This window comes from Ochotona curzoniae, unplaced genomic scaffold, assembly GCF_017591425.1.
Source record: "Ochotona curzoniae isolate NIBS_2020 unplaced genomic scaffold, NIBS_Ocur_1.0 scaffold_4506, whole genome shotgun sequence".
Lineage (NCBI taxonomy): Eukaryota > Metazoa > Chordata > Mammalia > Lagomorpha > Ochotonidae > Ochotona > Ochotona curzoniae.
Window position 1 is genome coordinate 44,902,118 of NW_024467119.1, and position 9,065 is coordinate 44,911,182.

The window sequence follows — 9,065 nt, forward strand, 5'->3', positions numbered from 1 at the left end:
GGAGGCTGTGTGAAGAGGGTGTACAATGAAACTGGAGGCCTGTCCGGAGCCTGGGGAACAAGTGTCATCGCATGTCTGATCATGCTGTCACATGTCCTGCACAACGGAGCAGCCCAAAATAAAACTGTTTTGGAAATCACAGATCTTTTTTATCAGAATGAAGGAAATGTTAGGTTTCCCAGAGAGAAAACAAACACTTTGATGCAAGTTTAAGTCTACTAAAATAAGATAATTGAAAAGTGCAATTTGATAAACTGCTCCTGGATTAGAAATTACCTTGTAAGATTACTGATTTTGGGCCCGTCATGACAGTTTAGTGGCTAAATCCTTGCATTGCATGTGCCAGGATCCCATATGGGTGCCAGTTTGTGTCCTGGCTGCTCCACTTCCCATCCAGCTCCCTGTTTGTGGCCTGGGAAAATAGCAGAGGATGGCCCAAAGCCTTAGGACCCTGCACCTGTGTGGGATACCTGGAAGAAGCTCCTGGCTCCTGGCTTCGGCTTGGCTCAGCTCTGGCCATTGTAGCCATTTGGGGAGTGAACCAGGCAATGGAAGAGCTTATTCTCTGTATCTCCTTCTCTGTATATCTTTCTTTCCAACAAAAATAAAATAAAATAAATCTTTAGAAGAAAGATTACTGATTTTGAAGTCCTACTTATGTATCATCACCAAGTCTTGGTCAGCCTCTCTTTTGGTTGTATAAAATCATGGAAAAGGTTCTGAAAATCACACTAACAAAGTCACTTACTTACTTTAAAGATAGTGGAGCAGGGAGAGGAAGCTAGAAGCAGGCCTAATCCGGGAGCCTGGGACTCCATGCCGTCTTCCACTTGGGTGGCAGGATCCAAAGCCTTGGGCCACCTTCCACTGCTTTTCCAGGTGCATCAGCATGTGCTCGATTGGAAGCAGAGCTGCTAGGATTCCAATAAGAGTGGAGCTGTAGGTGGTGCTTAGTCTGCCGCATCACAAATTCTGTCCATGAGAATCTCACCTCACCTGATCCTCTGTGGTCTTGGCATAACTGCCAGCTGTTTAGAACACAGCCCTGTGCATGGGGTCTCCTTCACTGTTCATGCCTACTAGATCAATAATGTCCAATAGCTTATTTATATATTTGAAAAGCAGAGAGACAGAGAAGAGGGAGAGAGAGGGGGATGGAGAAAAAGAAGGAGAGCGAGACATACAGAGAATCTTCCATCTCTTGGCTTCTTCTGGAGATGGTCACAGGTACAGGAGATAGCCCACAGGTACTCAGGCTGGAGTCTCGATGTCCATCGGGCTCTTCCATGTGGGTGGCCGGAACCCAAGTACTTGGGTAATCATTTGCTGCCTCCCAGGGATATTGTTAAGAATTAAATCAGGGGCCGGTAAAATGGCTCAACAGGCTAAAATTCCACCTTTAAGCCAGCATCTCATATGGGTGCCAGTTTGTATCCCAATTACTCCACTTCCTATGCAATCCCCTACTTACAGCCTGCCAAAGCAGTGGAGGATGGCCCAAAGCCTTGGGATCCTGCAACCACATGGGTGATTCAGAAGCTCTTGGCTCCTGGCTTCAGATCAGCTTAGCTCCGGCCATTTGGGGAGTGAGCCAGTGGATGGAAGATGGTTTCCTTTCTGTCTCTCCTTTTCTCTGTGAAACTGCTTTTGAAATAAAAACAAATCTTAACAAACAAATAAACAAGAAACCTGGATCAGAAGCACAGAGTGGCTGGGCCCAGGGACTCCCACATGGGCTGTGGGCTTCTCAAATAGCACTTTAACATGCTTTGTCACAATATCTGCTTCAACTTCTGATTTACTTTAATGAAAGGCAGAATATTTGATGCATTTGATACGATAGTCTTATGCAACGTGAAATGATAATGACCTAACATATGTATATGTACATTCCCTGTAGTCCTAGGCCAGCTGCAGTGTAACAGTTGACATTATTTGTGTTTCATTGGTGCTTATCGTGACGCTTCGGAAAGTTCTTTTTCATAATTGGTTTGTTCTACAAGAACCCCTCTCATCCAGAAGTAGAAAAGCGTAGAGAAGTATATTCGAAATGGCACCAGTAGTTGGAAGTATATTCTAAATGGCACTATCGCTGGAATGTGCAGAAGCTTATAAGCAACTTCAATTTTCTGTTGCTTTTCTGGGTGTTCCAGATATTTACACAATAAGAATAGTTTATACTTGTTGGGTACTGTCTTTAGGCTGAGGTGTGTGCTAAGTCTTCTATGCTTGTTATTACATAATCTCTTCTCAACAACCCTGTAAGAGGGGTCCATTTGTTCTCCTGACTTTGCACATTAAGAAACTAAAGTTTATAGAGTTGAATGAGTTTTCTTAAGAATTTTTAAGTAGTGGTGCTGGAATTAAAACCCAAGCATATGAGATCAAAAAACTTGTGATGTTAATTTCTGTATTAAACTTCATTTCTTTTGTGATAAGAAACACACACACACATGCACTTTTCTTTTTAAAAAGATTCATTTTTTATTGACAAGTCAGATATACAGAGAGGAGGAAAGACAGAGAGAGAAGATCTCCCATCTGATGATTCACTCCCCAAGTGGCCACAATGGCCTGAGCTGAGCCCATCCAAAGCCAGGAACTAGGAACTTCTTCTGGGTGTCCCACATGGGTGCAGGATCCCAAGGCTTTAGGCTGTCCTTGACTGCTTTTCCAGGCCACAAGCAGGGAGCTGGATGGGAAGTGGGACCACTGGAATATAAACTAACGCCCATATGGGATTCCGGCACTTAAAAGGCAAAGACTTTAGCCACTAAGGCTACCATGCCAGGCCCCTAGCCTGCTTTTGTTTTTAAAATAAACAAAAATCATTATTGCACTTAACTTGTACAAACACTAAATATATTCTTACATTTCCAGGCATATGTATGAAGGTTACAGTCGAATAGCTGATTGATGAGAGCAGAGAAAGATTGATTCGAATTGAGGTTCAAGCCTTTTAGCTAGCTTAAAAATGTAATTTAATCATGCTGTCTACTTCTATGAAATTTAGAGAACATTAGAAAAAAAGAATTAGGAAACAGGCATAGAAATTATTCAAATAATGAAAAATAAATCTTCAAGAAATGGCAACTCAAATTGGGTTGTTTTGTCTTTGTTATTTTATTTTATTTATTAATTATTATTTTTATGATTTTTCATGAAGAAGAAAATCCTGCAGGAAAGCTGAACCACAGTTTTGAAATAAGGAAGAGCTATGGTGTGGTTTGTGGGAGCAGCTGTCCTCCAATTGCAAACCACATCTGGAATATGATGCTTCACACTGGGAATCACACTTCAAGAAGCCCTGACTGACGGTAATGTGTCAGTTATGGTGGGCGTGATACAGTGGATTTGGTGAACCTAGAAACACACATACCTAGGGTTTACAGTTACACATACTCTAATTTTTAGGGCCCAAAGCTATGAACATCTGTCATGTTTAAGAGGGATTCAGGGCCCGATGTGGTGGCCTAGCAGCTAAAGTCTTTGCCTTGAATGCAGCGGGATACCATATGGGCAACCGGTTCTAATTCCAGCAGCTCCACTTCCTATCCAGCTCCCTGCTTGTGGCCTGGGAAACCAGTCAAGGACAGCCCAAAGTCTTAGGACCCTGCACCAACATGGGAGACCTGGAGGAAGTTCCTGGCTCCTGGCTTCAGATCGGGTCACTTGGGGAGTGAATCATCGGACGGAAGATCTTCCTCTCTGCCTCTCCTCCTTTCTGTATATCTGACTTTGCACTAAAAATAGAATAAATCTTTAAAATTAAAAAGGAGGGATTCAACTTATTCTGCGTGGGGCCAGAGCAGAGAACCAAGAGACCAATGAGGTCAGATGTTGGCTCAATATAAAAAGCAGTTAGAGCCAGAAGATGCGCTACAAGTGCACTCATGAGGGTCCTTGAAGCTATTCAAGCCGAAGGAAGAATGTCTGATTCTTCTCATTGCAGTAGAATGAACAGTTTAGATGGCAGTTCTCTCACTTCACTGGAAGGGAAATGGAGGCAACTTCTTTCACAGAATCATTTGAAAAAAAATTTTTTTTTAAATCATAGATCATTTATACACTTTATAGAATCTTTTCACTTTCTCCTGCCTCACCGGTTTATTTTTTCATTCAATGAACATGTTGAAAATTTTGTTTTCATAATTTTTAACATCATTTACTAGGAGAAAAGAAGGATGGGGGAGTCCCACAAATCTTCGAAAATGAGTAGCTGATGTTTGAAACCACATTGAACAATTAGCATGAGATTCAACCTGTTCTTGGTGAAAGCTTTAACATCTGATGATGACCTTGATTGAATTAAGCTCCTCAAGTTCCCTGAACCTGAGTTCCTTCACTGGCAAAGAGGATGCAATAACTCTTGCCTCATGGCTCTTATGGGAATTAATGAGTTAATATTTGCTCGGTGCTTTGAGGTCCTTGGATGAAAGCTGTTACATAAATGCCAGGTATCATTACTAACACTTAATAACTATATCTTATACTTACCATACCAAGTGTCCTAAGAAACAAAAGGTATTCTAGGCCACAGAAAAGCTTTCAAAGGCTGCTTCACAAGAGTTTATGAAGACAGAATGTAGAATTACCGAGAGACCTTTGTGTCCTATTATCAGACTAAAAGAGACTGTCCTAGGAACTTAAATGGGTTGTTAGCTATAGATTGTTTCTTAAAGGTTTTGTTTGGTTTTTGTTTTGTTTCACTGTCTTCAAATTGGTTTCAATTACTACCACGCAACTTCCAAAATAAAATAGTTTGAAGTTGCATGGTTGTGATGCTTGCATCCCATGGGAGTTTGGTGTTGGGTCCTATCTGCTACACTTCCCATCCGGTGCGGTACTAGTTGTCTGGGAAAGCAGTTAAAAATGGTCCAAGTGCTTATAAAACCTGCACATACACGGGAGATCCAGAAAAAGTTTCTGGATCTATCCTGGCCTAACACCTACTGTTGTGGCCGTTTGGAGTAAACCAGCAGATGGGAGATCTCTTTCTCTGTCTTTCCCTCTTGCTCTCTCTCTCTCTCTCTCTCTGTGATTCTGCCTTTCCAATAAAGAACGATACATTTTAAAAATCACATAAGAATGGTCATCAGGGGTGAGTGTTGGGCTTAGCAGTTAAGAGAACAGGCAAGATGCTGTAATTCCACATTGGAATACTCAGCTCCCACTTCTGACTCTAGCTTCCTGCTGCAGCATATATACCTTGGGGACAGCAGTGGTGGCACTCACGTGGGAGATGTGGATGGAATTTCTGGCTTTTAACTTCAGTCAGACCCAGCCCTAACCTTTTCAGGTAGTTGATGGGCGAACTGGCAGATAGGAGCATGCTTTATCTCTACCTCTCAAAAGAAAAGAAAAAAAAATGTTAAAGGACTGAAAAAAAAAATAGAGAAGGCCTTGCTTCTACCTTTCGTCTGAGGTTCATGGTTCATGGAGTCAGATCCTGCCTTGCTGAATTTACAGTCTTGGCAGTGTCTCTGAAGTGGAAGTTTTAGCACTTTCTTGAATTTTTTGTCCCTTGCTACCAAGTAATTGCTACAGTAAAGATTTCTGTGGACTTTAGTGGAAATGGTCTACTGGGTGCCTATATCCCCACCCCCCACCCCCAGAAGTATTTGTTCTAACTCAGAGTCGTCCAATGGAAACAGTGTGAGCCACATGCATAATTCACATATTTCTAGTAACCACACTGAAAAAAATGAACTAGTGAATTCATTCTAGTGATAGATTTAACTAAACACATTCAAAATATTCCATAATTAGTAATCAATTACAAATTAGGATATCTAAAATACTTTAAAATGCAATATCTTTAAAATATGTGCATTTTCTACTTAGTATGTAGATGGGGATGTAATGGATACTAAATTTTCATTGGAAATACTTGATCTTCATTTAGATTCCATAAAATTCATAATGTAGACTTAGATTCACATATTCCACTTATTCCATACCTACTTAAAATTTTTCTGGGAATGCAATGGATATTGATTTCTAAATTGAAATTTAATTTTTAAAAAATTGAATAATATCACAGATTTAGGGCCCAGAATGGTAGCCTAATGGCTAAAGTCTTCACCTTGCATGCTCCAAGATCCCATATGGTGCTGGTCATATCCTGACTGCTCTACTTCCCTTCCAGCTCCCTGCCTGGGAAAGCAGTGGAGGACAACCCAAAGCCTTGGGACCCTGTACCCACATGGGAGACCTGGAAGAGGCTACTGGCTTCTGGCTTTGGATGGGCTCAACTCTGGTCATTGTGGCCACTTGGGAAGTAAACTAGAAGATGGAAGATCTTTCTCTCTATCCTTCCTTCTCTCTGTAAATCTGACTTCCCAATAAAATAAATAAATCTTTTTTTAAAAATCACAGATTTAGTTTTTCCATCTCTTTGCTATACTTAGGTGTAGTAGTGAATGGCTACCAATTTAGGGCAGAGCAGGTTTATCTTGTAGGGCTAAATGACTATGTGCACCTACCCTTCCTCTCTGAGCTGCCTATTTCATCTGATAGAAATCAAACTGAAACCTTCCACAGTGACCTGGATGGACAAAGGGTGTCCCCACAGAGCTATCTGCAGTGAAAAGCAAGTGTGGACAAGGCCACATGATGACAGGTCTATACATCCAGCCACCTACTGCCTACACCTCTCAACTGCCCATTGTAGCTTTGGGACCTCATATACCAAGCTGGGAGAGCACCCTAAGGTTCCATGCCCTTGATTGACATGTCCCAGGGTGCCTGTTTTACATTACATTTCCAAGGGACATAGTGTGAGCCATTCAGCTCAGCTAAAACGCCAGCTCCTTTGCAAGTATGATGTGTGGGTGTCTGGTGGGGCTCCTTGGTAACTTCCAGGCAGGTTGAGTAAGCAAACCCAAGGTTGTGGAGGACCTTGTCCGAGAAGAAACACACAAAAGCTGGCAGCAGAGAGAAACAGGAACTCAGAGGCTGTGATGATAAAGCAACGCTAAAGGTGAACAAAAAGGATGTTGACTTTTCAAACTTAGAGGGGCCCATGAAACATAAAATGATTTGTTGGAGAAAGGTGGGACCCACTGGGAAAGAACCTTAGAACCAGGGGGTTAAACTGAGGAACCAGAGTGCCACAGGTTAAATGTAAGCATGCTTGATTCTTAAATGAAAGGTTACTGGACACTATAGTCTTCTACAGAAGCCACACATTTTTATTGTTCTTAATGCTAGCTGAATGCATACAACACTGCCATTCACACATGCTCACAGAAACAGAGACAGGGCAAAGAATGGGTCGTTAGGAAAAGGACAGCAACCAAGCCTTTGAAACTATTGATAATTAATAAGCCAGGCAGTGGCTATTAATATGTGTGGAGATGGGGCGCCTACTGTTCTCTGAGCCATAGCTCATTTAAAATACTCACCCTGTAATTTATGAGTGATATTTAATACCTCGGTGACCATAAACCTCAATGTTTTATTACCCCTGCTTAGCATATCTTTGATGTGCTGCCCAGCACTACACAATCCAAAACAAATTACTTTCAGGAAGCTGGATATTATATAAATGCAGGAAAGTCATAAATAATGCACAGGAGGACCATTTTCTGTGAGTTCTGACATGCCACAATGGGGCTCTGTGAGCCGGACTTCTCGGCTGTGTCCCTGGGCCTGTGTGGGGTGGGCGGCAGGGCGGACCCCCTGGGAGCTGTTGTCAGACAGGGTGGGAACGTGGGCTTCCAGGCCCGGGCTGACTCTGTCTTTAAAACCTGTAGCAGAGACCGATGTAAATCACTGGAGGACCCTTTAGGAAGCTCAGAGCCTAATGAGCTACAGATGTGTCAGGAACAGAGCTTTCATTCCTGCTTCCTGGTGGGCTTGACACGAAACCTCTCCCCTGCGTTTGCAGGGGCACACGTTGACTTCCTTGTCCATTGGTAGCAGCAGCTGTTCCAAACTCCGCAGGCTCTTCGAGAGCCTGAACTCCCACACTTGCTTGTCTCTGAAGATAACTGCTTCAACAAAGACTCCTCCAGCTTCCTACCTCAATGTACTTGGTGATTTCCACCCTTCTCCCTACCCACCCTATCTTGCCAACATTGCTTTCATCTTGAATAGGGCAATCCTTCTCAAAGTTGAAGCACCATGTTCTCTTCTTTGTTCTTTAAGATTTGTTTACTTATTTGAAATGTAGAGATTCAGGAAGTTTCTCAAATGCCTGTAAACAGGCAGGTTGGGTAGGCCAACACAAGTAGCCCCAAACTCCAGATCTCTCCCGTGGGTGGCAGGAACCCAAACAGTTGGCCCATTATCTGCCTCTTGGGTGTATTAGCAGGAAGCTGGGCTGGAAGCAGGGACCCAGGACTTAAACTGGCATGCCAATATGAAATCCGGGCATCCCAAGTGATGGCTTCACCTGCTGCAAAATGCCCCACATGTTTGCTTCTGATCAAACTCCCCTCCCCTCTCCTTCAGCACCATTGTCCCTCTCAAAAAAAGACAGTAAGAGTCTTGAAACTTGAAATATGTTCTGGAGTAAAATCACTACAGAAATAATGTAATTCAATACAATGCAATATATGGAACCTGTTTGAAAGATGCCTTGAAACAATCAGCTATGTTTGGGTTCAGTGCAGGAAATTTGAACATAGGACTTAGATACTCTTAGACAATGCAATGAGACTGATGTTGCTGTGTGGCAGGTTAAGCTTGTGATGTTAGCATTTCATATGAGTGCTGGTTACTGTATCAGTTGCTCTACTTCCAATCTAGCATCCTGTTTATGTCTTATGGAAAACAGCAGAAGATGGCCCAAGTGTCTGGACTGCCACCACCCACATGGGTGATCTGGATGGAACTTGTGGCTCCTGGCTCCCAACTGGGTCAACTTTGGCCTTTGCAGTCATTCAGGGAATCAACCAGGAGATGGGACCTCTCCCTCTTCCTCTCTCTCTGTAACTCTGACTTTTAAACAAAACAGTCTTATTAGAAACATGTTAATTGTACTGTGTTTTTCTGAAGGAGGATGTCTATTCTTGGGAGATATATGCTAAAATACTTACAGATACGTCTTCATGACTCCT